The sequence below is a fragment of the Nycticebus coucang genome, chromosome 3 (assembly GCF_027406575.1).
Source record: "Nycticebus coucang isolate mNycCou1 chromosome 3, mNycCou1.pri, whole genome shotgun sequence".
Taxonomy (NCBI): Eukaryota; Metazoa; Chordata; class Mammalia; order Primates; family Lorisidae; genus Nycticebus; species Nycticebus coucang.
In genome coordinates, this window is record NC_069782.1 from 59,182,603 (window position 1) to 59,199,997 (window position 17,395).

The following is a 17,395-nucleotide window of genomic DNA, read 5'->3' on the forward strand; positions in this document are numbered from 1 at the left end:
TACCCAGTGCAAAGGCTCTGGGGCAGGACAGCACCTGGCCTGTTGAAGGAACAGCGAGAAGCCCCACGTGGCTGGAGCAGAGTATGGAGATGGAGGGGTGAAGAGGGAGGTGCAGAGAGGGATGGGGTAGGCACTTGTGGGGCACCTCGGAAGGACTGGGCTTTTATTAATGGTAGGAGCCATGGAGGAGTCTGAGGAAAGACATGGAAAAACTGAGACTTAGGTGTTAGGAAGCTTAAGCTCACTCTCTCTCTCTTATATATACACACATATATATATATATTTTATTTTTCTCTCTCTCTCTATATATTTTTTCTTTTTTTCTTTTTCTGAGACAGCGTCTCAACTCCATTGCCCTCAGGAGAGTGCTGTGGTGTCACATTTCACAGCAACCTCCAGCTCCTGGGCCCAGATGATCCTCTTGCCTCAGCCTCCAGAGCAGCTGGGATCATAGGCACTCGCCATAATGCCAGGCCATTTTTTGTTGCGGTTTGGCCGGGCAGGGCCGAACCCGCCACCCTTGTTATATGGGGCCAGCACCCCACTCACTGAGCCACAGGCACTACCCATAAACAATTTTTTTTTTAAGATAAGTTCTCACTCTGTCGCCTGGCCTGAAGTGCAGTGGAAGCACGATCGATCATAGCTCACTGCAGCCTCCAACTCCTGGCCTCAAGCATTCCTCCCGCCTCTGCCTCCCAGACTTCTAGGCGTGAGCCACTGTGAATGGCCATGTTTGTTTGTTTATTTGTTTATTTATTCGAGACAGAGTCTCATTTTGTCTCTCTGGGTAGAGAGCCATGGCATCATAGCTCACAGCAACCTCAAACTCCTGAGCTCAACTGATCCTCTTGCCTCAGCCTCCCAAGTAGCTGGTACTAAATGTACCCTCTACAACCTCTGCCTAATTTTTCTATTTTTCGTAGAGATAGGTCTCATTCTTGCTCAGGCTGGTCTTGAGCTCCTGAGCTCAAGCAATCCACAAGTCTTGGTTTCCAGAGTGCTAGGATTACAGGTGTGAGCTGCTGTGCCCGGCCTGTCCAGCTTTTTTTTTTTTTAGAGACAGTCTCACTTTATCGCCCTTGGTAGAGTCCCGTGGCATTACAGCTCACAGCAACCTCCAACTCCTGGGCTTAGGCGATTCTCTTGCCTCAGCTTCCCAAGTAGCTGGAACTACAGGTGCCCACCACAACGCTCAGCTATTTTTTTGTTGCCGTTTGGCTGGGGCTGGAGCCAGGTTTGAACCCCCCACTCTTGGTATATGTGGCCAGCACCCTGCCCACTGAGCCCCAGGCACTGCCCCAGCTTTTTTTTTAATAAATAAAGTTTTATTGGGACACAGTAAATGCCCATTCATCTATGTATTGTCTATGGCTGCTTTTTGCTACAACGGAAGAGTTTTGGGGTTGTGAGAGGGACCAAATGGCCCATCAGGATGAAAATATTTATATCTTCCCCTTTCTGGAGAAAGGTGGTTGACCCCTAGACTTGGTGACCATTCAATACTTTGCTGTTTTCTTTTTTGTTGTTGCTTGTTTTGGGGGGATACTACCATATGTGATGGGTCTGTATGTTGGTTTTAAATATGAAATATCCCACTGCATGCCCTTCCTCTCTGGTGATTTATGTGAGTGGTATCTGTGAGGATGGGTGATCCAACCCATTCTGGAATGTAGAGGCAAGATGTGTCTGGAGACATGCACAGCAGGGGCCAAGGATGGACGTGGGAAGCCAGGGAGGCATTCTGCAACAAAGAAGCAAGAGCCAAACGATGAGTTTTGTTTTGGTTTTTTTTTGCTTTTACTTTCAAATAATTTCAATCACTTCTCAGCTTTTTGGCTAGGATCAACTGAAATAATTTCAAACCTACAGAAGAATGGAAAGAATAATACAGGGCTGGGCGCAATGGCTTACACCTGTAATCCTAACACTCTGGGAGGCTGACACTGGTGGGTTGTTTGAGCTAGTCAGTTTGGTCTCAACAGAGCCTGAGACCAGCCTGAACAAAAACAAGGCCCAGACTCTACTAAAAATACAACAACTAGTGGGGCATCATGGTGTCCCTCCTGTAGTCCCAGCTGCTTGGAGGCTGAGGCAGGAGGATCACCTGAGCCCAAGACTTTGAGGTTGCTGTGAGCTATGATGATGCCATGGCGCTCTACTTAGAGTGACAGAGTGAGATACTGTCTCGAAAGAAAAAGGAAGGAAGGAAGGACCTGTGTCTTCCTCACCCAGGTTTCCCAAATGTTAACAATTTGTCTCTTTTTCGCTTTTGATAATTTTCTCTTTGAACTGATAAATGGAAAAGAAGGGAGAGCTTAGAATTGTCAGTTAATCTGAAGTGCATGAAATTAGTCTATGCTTGTATTTGACTGTTTTCTATGTGTACTGTTTCCTTTGACTTTTTTTTTTTCCTTTCTTTTCTTTTGAAACAGTCTCACTACTTACCCTCGGTAGAGTGCTCTGGCGTCATAGCTCACAGTAAGCTCCAACTCTTGGGCTTAAGAGATTCTCTTGCTTCAGCCTCCCCAATAGCTGGGACCACAGGCGCCTGCCACAACACCCGACTATTTTTTGTTGCAGTTTGGCCAGGGCCGGGTTTGAACCCACCACCCTCAGTATATGGGGCTGGCGCCCTACCCACTGAGCCACAGGTGCCGCCCACTTTTTTCTTTCTTTCTTCTTCTTCTTCTTTTTTTTTTTTTTTTAAGAGATAAGGTGTTGCTCTGTCACCCAGGCTGGAGTGCAGTGGTGCCATCATTGCTTACTCTAACTTGGAACTCCTGGACTCAAGCTACTCTCCTGCTTCAACCTACTGAGTAGCTGGGATTACACACACTTACCACTATACCTAGCCAATGTTTTAAAGTTTTGTAGAGATGGGGTCTCCCTGTGTTGTCCAGACTGGTCTCAAATTTCTTGCCTCAAGCATTCCTCTCTCCTGGACCCTTGAAAGTGCTGGGAATACAGGTGTGAGCAACCTTTTTTTTTTTGAGACAGAGTCTCACTATGTCGTCCTCAGTTGAGTGCGGTGGTGTCACAGCTCACAGCAACCTCAAATTCTTGGGCTTAATCGATTCTTTTGCTTCATTCCTTATCTGGGACTACAGGCTCCTGCCACAACGCCCAGCTATTTTTTTTTTGTTTGTTATTGTTGTCATTGTTGTTCAGCAGGCCCTGGCTGGGTTTGAACCCCCAGCCCCAGTGTATGTGGCCAGCACCCTAACCGCTGAGCTACAGGCCCTGAGCCAGGTGTGAGCAACCTTGCTTGGCCCTAGGTGTATCATTTAAGTGTTTATTCAGGACCAGATGCAATGGCTCACACCTGTAATCCCAGCAGTCTGGGAAGCTGAGGTGAGTGAATTGCCTGAGCTCAAGAGTTAGAGACCAGCCTGAGAAACAGCAAGACCCCATCTCTAAAACAAGCTGGGCATTGTGGTAGGGGCCTGTAGTCCCAGCTACTCATGGGGCTGAGTCAAGAGAATGTCTTGAGTCTAGGAGTTTGAGGTTGCTGTGAGCTATGACGTCACAGCTCTCTACCCAGGGCAACAGAGTAAGACTCTATGTCAATAAATAGATAGGGCTGGGTGGCTCACATCTGTAATCCTAGCACTCTGGGCTGGTGGATTGCCTGAGCTCATGGGTTTGAGACCAGCCTGAACAAGGGTGAGACCTCATCTCTAAAAATATCCAGGCATTGTGGCAGGCACCTGTAATCCCAGCAATTGGGAGGCTGAGGCAAGAGTATTGCTTAAGCCCAAGAATTTGTGGTTGCTTTGAGCTATGATGCCATGGCACTCTCCTAAGGGTGACAAAGTGAGACTCTGTCTCAATAAATAATAAATAAATAAATAAATAAGATAGATAACAAATAAAAGTGTTCATTCAGTGCTGGTAAGTTTAGTTGTTTCTACAAATTGTATTTTTTTTTTTTTTTGTAGAGACAGAGTCTCACTTTATTGCCCTGGGTAGAGTGCCGTGGCATCACACAGCTCACAGCAACCTCCAACTCCTGGGCTTAGGTGATTCTCTTGCCTCAGCCTCCTGAGTAGCTTGGACTACAGGCGCCCACCACAACGCCCGGCTATATATATATTTTTTTTTGTTGCAGTTTGACTGGTGCCTGATTTGAACCCGCCACCCTTGGTATATGGGGCTAGTGCCCTACTCACTGAGCCACAGGCGCTGCCCACAAATTGTATTTTTTTTAATTTATTTATTTTTATCGTTAAATCATAGCTGTGTACATCAGAGCAATCAAGGGGTACAATGTGCTGGTTTCATATACAGTCTAAAATATTCTCATCAAACTGTTCAATGTAGCCTTCATGGCATTTTTCTTAGTTACTGTATGTAGACATTTGTATTCTGCATTTAGTGAGTTGCGCCTGTACCCATTCTAAGATGCACCGTAGGTGTGGCCCCACCCCTTCACTATACCCTCCCCTCTCCCTTCCCCTTCCTTGGCCCTTTCCCCATAGTCTTGTGCTATAGTTGGGTTATAGCCTTCATGTGAAAGCTATAATTTAGCTTCATAGTAGAGCTGAGTACATTGGATACTTTTTCTTCCATTCCTGAGATACTTTGCTAAGAAGAATATGTTCAGCTCCATCCATACAAACATGAAAGAGGTAAAGTCTCCTTTTTTCTTTAAGGCTGCATAATATTCCATGGTATACATGTACCACAATTTGCTAGTACATTCGTGGGACGATGGGCACTTGGGCTTTTTCCATGACTTAGCAATTACGAATTGGGCTATAATAAACATTCTGGTACAGATGTCTTTGTTATATTGTGATTTTTGGTCTTCTGGGTATAAACCTAGTAAAGGATAGCATTGAATGGCAAGTCTATTTTTAGTCTCTAAGTATTCTCCAAACATCCTTCCAGAAGAAACGTATTAGTGTGCATTCCAACAAGCAGTGTAGAAGTGTGCCCTTTTCTCCACATCTATGCCAACATTTCTGGTTTTGGGATTTTGTTATGTGGGCTACTCTTACTGGGTTAGGTGATATCTCAAAGTAGTTTTGATTTGCATTTCTCTGATGATTAAGGATGATGAACTTTTTTTCATGTGTTTGTAGATCGTGCGTCTGTCTTCTTTAGAGAAGTTTCTCTTCAAGTCCCTTGCCCACCCTGAGATGGGGTCATGTGTTCTTTTCTTGCTAATACATTTGAGTTCTCCGTGGATTCTGGTTATTAGACCTTTATGGGAGGTATAACCTGCAAATTTTTTTTTTTTTTTTTTGTAGAGACAGAGTCTCACTTTATGGCCCTTGGGAGTGCCATGGCCTCACACAGCTCATAGCAACCTCCAGCTCCTGGGCTTAAGCGATTCTCTTGCCTCAGCCTCCCGAGTAGCTGGGACTACAGGTGCCCACCACAGCACCCGGCTATTTTTTTGTTGCAGTTTGGCCGGGGCTGGGTTTGAACCCGCCACCCTCGGCATATGGGGCCGGCGCCCTACTCACTGAGCCACAGGCGCCGCCCAACCTGCAAATATTTTCCCCCATTCTGAGGGCTGTCTGCTTGCTTTACTTACTATGTTCTTGGCTGTGCAGAAGCTTTTTAGTTTGATCAGGTCCCAGTAGTGTATTTTTGATACTGCTTCAATTGCCTGGGGAGTCCTCCTCATAAAATATTCACCCAGGCCGATTCCTTCAAGAGTTTTTCCTGCACTTTCTTCAAGTATTTTTATAGTTTCATGTCTTAAGTTTAAATCTTTTATCCAGTGAGAGTCTATCTTAGTTAATGGTGAAAGGTGTGGGTTCAGTTTCAATCTTCTACAGGTTGCCAGCCAGTTTACCCAGCACCATTTGTTAAGTAGGGAATCTTTTCCCCACTGAATGTTTTTAATTGGCTTGTCAAAGATCAAATAACAGTAAGTAGCTGGATTCATCTCTTGGTTCTCTATTCTGTTCCAGACATTTACTTCTTTGTTTTTGTGCCAATACCATGCTGTTTTGATCACTATTGATTTATAGTACAGTCTCAGGTCTGGAAGCATGATTCCTCCTGCTGTGTTTTTATTGCTGAGTAATGTTTTGGCTATTCGAGGTTTTTTCTGATTCCATATAAAATGAAGTATTATTTTTTCAAGATCTTTAAAATATGACAATGGAGCTTTAATAGGAATTGCATTAAAATTATATATTGTTTAGGGCAGTATAGACATTTTAACAATGTTGATTCTTCCCAGCCACGAGCCTGGTATGTTTATCCATTTGTTAATATCTTCAGCTATTTCTTTTCTTTTTTTTTTTTTTTTTGTTGAGACAGAGTCTCACTTTATGGCCCTTGGTAGAGTGCCATGGCATCACACAGCTCACAGCAACCTCCAACTCCTGGGCTTAAGTGATTCTCTTCCTCAAACTCCTGAGTAGCTGGGACTACAGGCGCGAGCCACAACGCCCAGCTATTTTTTGGTTGCAGTTCAGCCAGGGCCGGGTTTGAACCCGCCACCCTTGGTATATGGGGCCGGCGCCTTACCGACTGAGCCACAGGCACCACCCAGCTATTTCTTTTCTTTTTTTTTTGGCCGGGGCTGGGTTTGAACCCGCCACCTCTGGCATATGGGACCGGCGCCCTACCCGCTGAGCCACAGGCGCCGCCCAGCTATTTCTTTTCTTAAAGTTTCATAGTTCTCTTTGTAGACATCTTTCACATCCTTTGTTAATACTCCCAAATATTTCATCTTCTTTGGCACTACTGTGAAAGGAATAGAGTCCTTGACTGTTTTTTTTGGCTTGGTTATTGTTGGTATATACAAGGCTACAGATTTATGGGTGTTGATTTTGTAGCCTGAGACATTGCTGTATTTCTTGATCACTTCTAAAAGGTTTGTAGTAGAATCCCTAGTGTTTTCCAGATATATGATCATATCATCTGCAAAGAGTAAAGGTTTGATCTCTTCTGACCCTATGTGGATACCCTTGATTGCCATTTCTTCCCTAATTGCAATGGCTAAAACTTCCATTACAATGTTATAGAGCAGTGGAGACAATGGGCAACCTTGCCTGCTTCCGGATCTAAGTGGAAATGATTTCAATTTAACTCCATTCAATACGATATTGGCTGTGGGTTTGCTGTAGATGGCCTCTAGGAGTTTAAGAAATGTTCCTTCTATACCAATTTTCTTTTTTTTTTTTTTTAGAGACAGGGTCTCACTTTATGGCCCTCGGTAGAATGCCGTGGCCTCACACAGCTCACAGCAACCTCCAACTCCTGGGCTTAAGTGATTCTCTTGCCTCAGCCTCCTGAGTAGCTGGGACTACAGGCACCCGCCACAATGCCCGGCTTATACCAATTTTCTTAAGTGTTCTGATCATGAAGGGATGCTGGATATTATCAAAAGCTTTTTTTGCATCAATTGAAAGAATCATATGGTCCTTATTTTTTAGTTTGTTTATTGCTGAATTACATATATAGATTTACGTATATTGAACCAGCCTTGAGATCTTGGGATAAATCCCACTTGGTCGTGGTGTATAATTTTTTTGATGTGTTGTTGGATTCTGTTTGTTAGGATCTTATTGAGTATTTTAGCGTCAATATTCATTAGTGATATTGGTCTATAATTTTCTTTTGTTGTTGGGTCTTTCCCTGGTTTGGGGATCAAGGTGATGTTTGCTTTGTAGAATGTGTTGGGTAATATTCCTTCTTTTTCTATGTTTTGGAAGAGGTTTAGTAATATAGGTACTAGTTCTTATTTAAAGGTTTGGTAGAATTCTGATGTAAAGCCATCTGGTCCCTGGCTTTCCTTTTTAGGGAGATTTTGTATAGTTGATGCTATTTCAGAACTTGATATAGGCCTGTTCAACATTTCCACTTCATTCTGGCTAAGTCTTGGGAGGTGGTGCACTTCCAGGTATTGGTTGATTTCTTTCAGATTTTCATATTTCTGAGAGTAGAGTTTCTTGTAGTATTAGTTAAGGATTTTTTGAATTTCTGGGGGGTTTGTTGTTATTTCATTGTTACCATTTCTGATTGATGAAATTAGAGATTTTACTCTATTTTCTTTCTTTCTTTTTTTTTTTGTAGAAACACAGTCTCACTTTATGGCGCTCGGTAGAGTGCTGTGGCATTACACAGCTCACAGCAACCTCCAACTCCAGGGCTTGGGTGATTCTCTTGCCTCAGCCTCCCGAGTAGCTGAGACTACAGGCGCTTGCCAAAATGCCTGGCTATTTTTTTGTTGCAGTTTGGCTGGGGCCGGGTTTGAACCTGCCACCCTCGGTATATGGGGCCAGCGCCTTACCAAGAGAGCCACAGGTGCCACCCCGATTTTACTCTTTTTTTCCTGGTTAGGTTGGCCAAAGGTTTATCTATCTTATTGATCTTTTCAAAAAACCAACTTTCGGATTTATTGATCTGTTGTATAATTCTTTTGTTTTCAATTTCATTTAATTCTGCTCTGATTTTGGTTATTTCTTTTCTTCTGCTGGTTTGGGGTTGGAGTGTTCTCCCTTCCCCAGTTGCTTGAGACGTCCCATTAAGTTATTAAGTTCCTCTCTTTCTGTTTTCTTGAGGAAGGTTTGCAGTGCTATAAATTTCCCTCTTACGACTGCCATTGCAGTATCCCAGAGGTTCTGGTATTTCATGTCTTGATTGTTGTTTTGTTCCAAAAATTTGGTGATTTCCTTCTTAGTCTCGTCGATAACCCATCTATCCTTCAGCATAAGGTAGTTTAGCTTCCATGTTATTGTATGAGTTTGCAGGTTCCTATTCTTATTGAGTTCAACTTTTATTCCATGATGGTCTGAGAAGATGGAAGGAATGATTTCTATTTTTTAAAATTTGCTGAAGTTAGATGTGTGGCCTAGGATGTGGTTGATTTTGGAGTATGTTTTGTGGGCTGATGAGAAGAATTTGTATTCAGTTTTGTTGGGATGAAATGTTCTGTAGATGTCTGTTAAGTCCAGATGTTGAATGGTTAAGTTTAAATCTAAAATTTTTTTGCTTAGCTTCTTTTTGGAGGATCTATCCAGCACTGCTAAAGGGGTGTTAAAATCTCCAACTACTATGGAACTGGAGGAAATTGAGTTGCTCATGTCTGTTAGAGTTTCTCTTATAAATTGAGGTGTGTTCTGGTTGGGTGCATAAATATTAATAATTGAGATCTCATCATATTGAGTATTTACCTTTAAGAAATATGAAGTGTCCATCCTTATTCTTCCTTATTTTGGTTGGTTTAAAACCTATTGCGTCTGCGAACAGGATTGCAATGCCTGCTTTTTTCTGCTTTCCATTTGCCTGGAATATAGATGACCATCCCTTCACCTTGAGTCTATATTTGTCTTTTAATGTAAGATGCGATTCTTGTATGCAGCAGTTATCTGGCTTGAGTTTCTGTATCCAGTCAGCCAACCTGTGCCTCTTTAGAGGACAATTTAAACCATTCACATTAATAGAGAATATTGATAAGCCTTTCGAGAGTCCGGTGGACATTTTTAATCCTTTTGCGACTGTGGAAGTTGGAATTTGATCAAAATTTTCTGGGTGGGTTTACTTTTGTGGTGTAGGATTATGCTAGTCTTTATGGAGGACAGGTCTGAGAATATCCTGGAGAGCTGGTTTAGTTATGGCATATTTCTTCAACATGTGAATGTCATTGAAGTATTTAATTTCTCCGTCATAAATGAAACTCAGTTTAGCTGGGTACAGGATCCTGGGTTGAAAGTTATTTTGTTTTAGGAGATTAAAAGTCGATGACCATCCTCTTCTAGCTTGAAAGATTTCAGCAGAGAGATCTGCAGTTATTCTAATATTCTTCCCCTTGTAGGTAATGGTTTTCTTTCGTCTGGCAACTTTCAAAATTTTCTCCTTCATATTAACTTTAGTGAAATTGATTATGATGTGTCTGGGAGATGTCTTATTTGGGTTGAGTCATGCTGGAGTTCTGAAACTGTCTGGTATCTGTAGTTCAGAATACCTTGGCATGTCTGGAAAGTTCTCCTTCATAATCTCATGGAGAATAGACTCTGTGCCTTGTGAAGCCACTTCATCGCTTTCGAGGATCCCTATAAAACAAATATTGATTTTCTTTGAATTATCCCAGAGCTCTCTGAGAGAATGATCTGTTTTTGCCCTCCATTTCTCTTCCTCTTTGAGAGTTTGGGAGTGTTTGAATGCTTTGTCTTCAATGTCATAAATCCTTTCTTCTGCTTGTTCCATTCTGTTACTGAGGGATTCTACTGTGTTTCTCAGATCTTTGAGGGCTGCAACTTCTTGTCTCAATGTGTAAAAATCTTTGGTCAATTGGTCTTTGAATTTGTTGAATTCTTTTTTTTTTTGTAGAGACAGAGTCTCACTTTATGGCCCTCGGTAGAGTGCTGTGGCCTCACACAGCTCACAGCAACCTCCAACTCCTGGGCTTAAGCGATTCTCTTGCCTCAGCCTCCCAAGTAGCTGGGACTACAGGTGCCCGCCACAACGCCCGGCTATTTTTTGGTTGCAGTTCAGCCGGGGCCAGGTTTGAACCGGCCACCCTCGGTATATGGGGCCGGCGCCTTACCGACTGAGCCACAGGCGCCACCCAGAATTCGTTGAATTCTTGAGATATCTTTTGGGTTACTGCTTGGAATTCTAATTTGATCTTATTTGCTATCCAGATTCTGAATTCAATTTCTGACCTCTCAGCTATTTGTGCATGGCATCTTGTGCTGTGTCTGCCCCATTGATCTTTGGGGGAGTTGATCTACTTTGATTATTCATATTGCCAGAGTTTTTCTGTTGATTTCGCCTCATGATTGTTTTTCACTGTTGCCTCTGGCAGTCCTCAGAGTTGGGGAGGTGTCTCTCCAAGATTAGACCCCAGCAGGATCACTCTATTGTTGCTGGATCTTTGTAGGGAGTGACCCTGTGTAGTTCCTCTAGGGCTGCTCCAGCCAGTGAGTTCTAGTTGTGGAAGCAGCTCCAGAGTGTGACACACCCGGATCCAGCAACAGGGTGGGAGGTGTTGTGCATGGTTCTGGAAGTGCCTCGTGCCCAGTGACTTTGGCACTGAGAGCCCAAGGCTCCAGCAGTTTCTGGCCAGGAGAAGGGCTCTGCACAGAGGCAGGGAGGGCTCCAAAGGGCACGCGGCTATCAGTATCTCTGGCCAGACAAGCAGGCCAGTGTGGAGGCAGGGAGAATACAAGAGGGAGGACGTAAGGTTGCATGGCTCCTGCAGTTCCTGGTCAGGGCATGCGGAGGCCTGGTGGCGGGCACAGGTTGCAGGTCAGGGTTTGTGACACAGCTCTTATGGCGGTCCGGGAGGCACCAAACTAGGAGTTTGAGGTTGCTATGAGCTGTGACACACGGCACTCTACCCAGGGCAACAGCCTGAGCCTCCAGTGTGCCAAAACCTGTCTCACTCTGCCCCTAAGAGTTAAGGCTGTAAGGCAAGCTCACTCCCCGCCTTTTTTTTTTTTTTTTTGAGGTTTTTTTGGCCAGAGCTGGGTTTGAACCCACCACCTCTGGCATATGGGACTGGCGCCTTACTCCTTGAGCCACAGGCGCCACCCTCACTCCCCGCTTTTAGGCTGCTCAGTCACTAGGTTACTAGCTCCCGCCTGATCCTTGCTCTGGGACCCTAAGGGCGGAGGGGAAGTTCTCTCACAATGGCTCCCTGTGGCCCAGCTCAGCGGCTCAGTCTGGGGCCCTAGACAATGCCCTAAGTTCTCTGCACTCCTGCTCAAGCTCTCCCCAGGGCAGTTCAACTGAGTGCCAAGTCCAAAAACACTGAAACAGTTCACAGGTAAGGCCTTTCCGGTTTGCAGTCTCAATGATGCTTGTACTTACGGTTGCCAGCAGGATTAGGTCGATCGAACACACACAACCACTTGCCAAGTTTCCACTGTTTTTGTCCTCCTCTTGGGGTTCAGAAGTCCCTTGCTTACTCCCTGTATCCTCAAGGGGATGATTATAGGCAGATCCCGCCAGCCAGAGATGCCTGGAGTCTTATCTCCCCAGACTTACCATGCCCAGTTGCAGGGAAGATGTTACTCGGCTGCCATCTTGCTCCAACCCCACAAATTGTATTTTTTATTAACAGTTTTATATGGGTGGAGCCTGTGGCTCAGTGGGTAGGGCACCCGCCCCATATACCAAGGGTGGTGGGTTCAAACCTGGCCCTGGCTGAACTGCAAGAAAAAAATAGCCTGGCATTGTGGTGCGCCTGTTGTCCCAGCTACTTGAGAAGCTGAGGCAAGACAATTGCCTAAGCCCAGGAGGTGGAGGTTGCTAAGAGCTCTGATGCCACAGCATTCTACCGAGGATGATAAAGTGAGACTCTGTCTCTACAAAACAAACAAAAAAAAAAAGTTTTGGGCGGTGCCTGTGGCTCAGTGAATAGGGTGCCAGCCCCATATATTGAAGGTAGCGGGTTCAAACCCATCCCCGGCCAAACTGCAACCTGAACATGTGGCAGGTGCCTGTAGTCCCAGGTACTTGGGAGGCTGAGGCAAGAGAATCACCTAAGCCCAAGAGTTGGAGGTTGCTGTGAGCTGTGATGTTATGGCACTCTTCTGAGGGTGGCAAAGTGAAACTCTGTCTCTAAAAGAAAAAAATTTTTAAAAAGTTTTATAGGTATACACACTATATGCATATTAAATATAAACACTTTATATGTATATACACTATATGTATTTTAAATATAAGTACTGTATATGTGTACGTGCACAGTAATAGGTATGAATATATATACGCTTACTGTTTGAGAGTTACAGGCATGAGTCCCCTTTATTCCTATATTAAATATAAATAATCCAATTTATATTTCTTTAGAATAAAGACTATTCTCTTACACAGGGTTGTGGACATATGGGGAAGACCATTGTCTGGATGGGGTTGGTCTTATGCCTGGCAGGTGTGGAGCAGCACCTCTGCCCTCCATTCACTGAATGTCAGCACATCCCTGGTCCTGACAACCAAAACCATCTTCCCTGGATGCTAGAAATTCCCCAGTCTGGGCTCGGCACCTGTGGCTCAAGCGGCTAAGGAGCAAGCCACATACACCTGACATGGTTGGAATCCAGCCCGGCCCGCCAAACAACAATGACAGCTGCAACCAAAAAATAGCCAGGCCTTGTGGTGGGCTCCTGCAGTCCCAGCTACTTGGGAGGCAGAGGCAGACTCGCTTGAGCCCAGGAGTTGGAGGTTGCTGTGAGCTATGATGGCACAGCACTCTACCCAGGGTGGCAGCTTGAGGCTCTGTCTCAAAAAAAAAAAAAGAAAGAAATTTCCCAGTCTAGAACCCCCGTTTTATGTAACCACAATACAATAATCACAATCTGGGAATTTAATATGAATGTAATATTGTAATCTCAACTACAGACCTTATTCAATTTATCATGTGTATAACGTCTTTTAAAGCAATTTTTATTTTCTGGTCCCTTATCAAATCCAGGACATGTCATGTCTATTAATAAACTTTCTTTAATCTGGAATATTCCTACTCCCTTCTCCTTTCTTTATCTTACATCATACGGACATTTTTGAAGGCCACAGGCCGATCATTTTGTAGGATGTCCTTGTTTTGTATTTGTCTGATCTTTTCTTGTGATTAAATTTTAGGTTAGGCATCTTTGGCAGAGTGGGCAAGCTGAAGCAGGAAGATCATTTGAGGCCAGGAAGTAGAGACCAGCCTGGGCAACATAGTGAGGCTCCATCTATAAAAATACAAAATAAAATAAGATAAAACACAGCCGAGGTGATAGATGATGTGTCCTTCCATGCCTAGATCACATCAAGAGGCAAGTGATATCTATTTGCCCCATGTGATATCTAAGTATGACCCCTAGGTTAGGGCAGTATCTGTCAGTTTCTCCTCTGTAAAGTTACAATTTTCTTTCTTTCCTTCTTTCTTTCTTTTTTTTGAGACAGAGTCTGACTATGTCGCCCTAGGTACAGTGCTGTTTACACAGCTCACAGCAACCTCCAACTCTTGGGCTTAAGCCATTCTCTTGCCTCAGCCTCCAGAGTAGCTGGGACTACAGGTGCTCGCCACAATGCCCGGCAATTTTTTTTTTTTTTGTAGTTGTCATCATTGTTGTTTGGCAGGTCTCAGACCAGGTTCAAACTCACCAGTTCTGGTATACGTGGCCGGCGCCCTAGCCTCTGAGCTACAGGCACCGAGCCTAAAGTTACAATTTTCCTCTTTGTAGTTAATACTGTACTAGAGATAGGCAAATATCTGTTTCCTCCTGAGAAACATTCACCACTCGTTTCAGCATCTATTGATGAGTCCTGCCTTAATCAATTGTTCTGATTGATTGCTTTCTTTTTTTTTTTTTTTTAGAGACAGAGTCTGACTTTGTCACCCTCGATAGAGTGCTGTGATGTCACAGTTCACAGCAACCTCCAGCTCTTGGGCTTAAGCGATTATCTCGCCTCAGCCTCCTGAGTAGCTGGGACTACAGGCACCCGCCACAATGCCCAGCTATTTTTTGTTGCAGTTTGACCGGGGCTGGGTTTGAACCTGCCACCCTCAGTATATGGGGCTGGCACCCTACTCACTGACCCACAGGCACCACCCATTAGTAAGAGTTTTAAATAAATACTGAATAAGGATTAAAAAAAGCCTGCTTTTAACATATATGTGTGAATCTAAAGAGTAACAGTGAAATGCACATTCACATAACCTTCCAGCAGTCTAAAAAAGAGACACTTCAGGCAAGGGAAACCCCACTACATGGAAGTATGGGACTAGATGAACTCCAAAGACAGAGAAGTCTTCCAAGACTAATGGTGGGAGGTAGGGATGAATTCCAGAGCTATTCAGGTAGGGAAACCAACAGGATGTTGTGGACCAGCTAGATTTGGTGCCTTGGGAGTGGGGTGGTAGGTGAAGGTGAGTTGCCACCTCTTGACTAGAGGGACTTGGGGTTTGAGTGTTGAGGGGAAGGTACAGCCTCTCTGGGGCAATAAGGCATTCCAGACCAGGGCAGGGGCTGCTCTCGAGTTTTCAGGAGGCCCTTGAATTGTCAAAGAGGGTGAAAGTGGTTTCCAAGGGGTGCACAAGCATTCTGGAGTGGACAAGAGCATACTTCTCTTTCTCTCTTTTCAACTCTCAGCCTGTGCCACAGAAAAGGATCATATTTTCTACCATGAACACACAGGATATGAGGAATTCATGGGGGAAACAGTTACTTTAAAAGTCTCAGAGCATCTCATCTCTTTTCCTCACCCAGGCTGTCAAAATTCCTTCTCGGCTGAGTGAGGTGTCTCAAGCCTATAATCCCAGCACTCCGGGAGGCCAAGGCAGGAGGATCACTTGAGGCCAGGAGTTCGAAGTTATAGTGGTCTATGATTGTGCCACTGCACTCCACTCCAGCCTGGGAGAAAGAGCAAGATCCTGTCTCTAAAATAATAGTAATTAAAAAACTTTGGCCCTGAATCAAGGCCAGCAGTTTGCTGAAGCTGTTGGTTTCAAGCAGGAGCCTAAAGAATTATCTTTCTATGGTCTGTTGGCCATTTCAGAACTTTGGAAATGTAATGGTCAATTCATTAGAAAGAAACAGTATGAGTCATTGGTGATAGATGTAGGCTAGTGTGATTTGTAGTCTTAATACTGTTGGGTTCCAAAATACCCATAAAATATTACTATATTTATCTCACAAGGATATTTAAGTTATTTGTTAGAATTATAATGCTGTTAAATCTTTTTTTTTTTGTGTGTGTGATTTTTTTGGCCGGGGCTGGGTTTGAACCCGCCACCTCCGGCATATGGGACCAGCGCCCTACCCCTTTGAGCCACAGGCGCTGCCCAATGCTGTTAAATCTTAATTACAGCTCCCCAAAATGACTGTGGGTTTTTACCCAAAATAAAAAGATAATTCTACAGTAAAAAAAAAAAACAAACAAACAAAAAAAAAAAACTAAAAAGCCTGATTCATCTCTTTCAGAGGATGATGGAGAATCCAGTCATTATGTTTCTTTCAAAAAGAAACATTTCTTTTCAATTAAAAAAACATTTTTTTTTGGAGAAGCAGGTCTTGCTTGTTTTCCAGCCTGGAATGCAATGGCACAATCATAGCTTACGGCAGCCTCAAACTCCTGGGCTCAAGCAATGAACTTCCTGCATCAGCTTCCTGAGTAGATGGAACTACAGTAATGCTCCCATGTTCAGCTCATTCATTATTTCGAAAATAGGTATATAAAGGGAAAGAATCAAGTTCTTGTCTTTCCTCTCTGAAGGTGTCACTGGGAAACTAAACAGTACATAGGGGAATTATCCTGTCATGAAAGAACTCTAACTAATAAATGAGGAATGTAAAGGAGAGGACATCACTGTTCTGCAACCCCCCCAGTGAGTTAATCCTCAGTGACTGCTAGTCTCATGGAAAGAGAGACAGCTTAACAACACCAGCCTCTCGAAAAAGGACATACTGTCTCCCATGGCTGTTCCAAAGGAATCAAATCTGAGTCTGATCCTAGTTCTAGAATAAACTGTTAATTTGCAGGGAATACGGAGGACAGAGGAATGTGCTGACTAATTGCATCACGAGTGGGGTCCTCAAACTAAGGCCCACGGGCCACATGAGGCGGTGTGATTGTATTTGTTCCTGTTTTGTTTTTTTACTTCAAAATAAAATATGTGCAGTGTGCATAGGAATTTGTTCAGAGATTGTTTTTTAAACTATAGTCTGGCCCTCCAACGGTCTGAGGGACAGTGAACAGTGAACTGGCCCCCTGTTTAAAAAGTTTGAAGACCTCCCTAGACTATGGGAAATGCTTCAGGACAAGGAGCCAGAGTTGTGCAATCCTTTTATTTTAAGGGAAGGAAAGAGATGCAGAGGAACATGTGAATTAAAAGAAGCTTCAGGCTCAGCGCCTGTGGCTTAAGCGGCTAAGGTGCAAGCCACATACAGTGCAGCTGGTGGGTTCGAGTCCAGCCTGCACGCCAAACAACAATGATGGCTGCAACCAAAAAATAGCCAGGCCTTGTGGCGGGCGCCTGTAGTCCTCCCAGCTACTTGGGAGGCGGAGGCAGGAGAATCGCTTGAGCCCAGGAGTTGGAGGTTGCTGTGAGTTGTGATCCCACTGCATTCTACCCAGGGTGACAGCTTGAGGCTCTGTTTAAAAAAAGGGGGGGGCTTCAAAAACATATCATGTTCTTTTTGAATGGGCAAAACCCAAAATGCAAAGCGGTGATTATTAAACAAGTCACAACCATGGTTACTTTAGGGAGTGATTGGACACCTATTTGTTGACCTGGGTAGGGGTTGCAATGATGTTCCCCTTAAATCTGGGTTTCTCAAACTTAGCACTATTAACATTTGGCCCAGATAATTCTTGGTTGTAGGGGCTGTTCTGTGCATTTAGGATATTTAGCTGAATCCCAGGGCCCTACCCACTTCATGCCAAAACACCTTCCTCCCCTAGTCAGCCAAAAAATGTCCCTAGATATTGC

The 17,395-nt window shown here is 44.1% G+C and overlaps 1 non-coding gene across 1 annotated transcript; it reads left to right on the forward strand.

The window, feature by feature from the left end:
- The first annotated feature begins 15,368 nt into the window (after positions 1 to 15,368).
- On the forward strand, positions 15,369 to 15,505 carry LOC128582869 (small nucleolar RNA SNORA2/SNORA34 family). Its single transcript, XR_008379292.1, has one exon. It is a non-coding gene; the product is annotated as a small nucleolar RNA SNORA2/SNORA34 family (small nucleolar RNA).
- Positions 15,506 to 17,395: the final 1,890 nt, after the last annotated feature.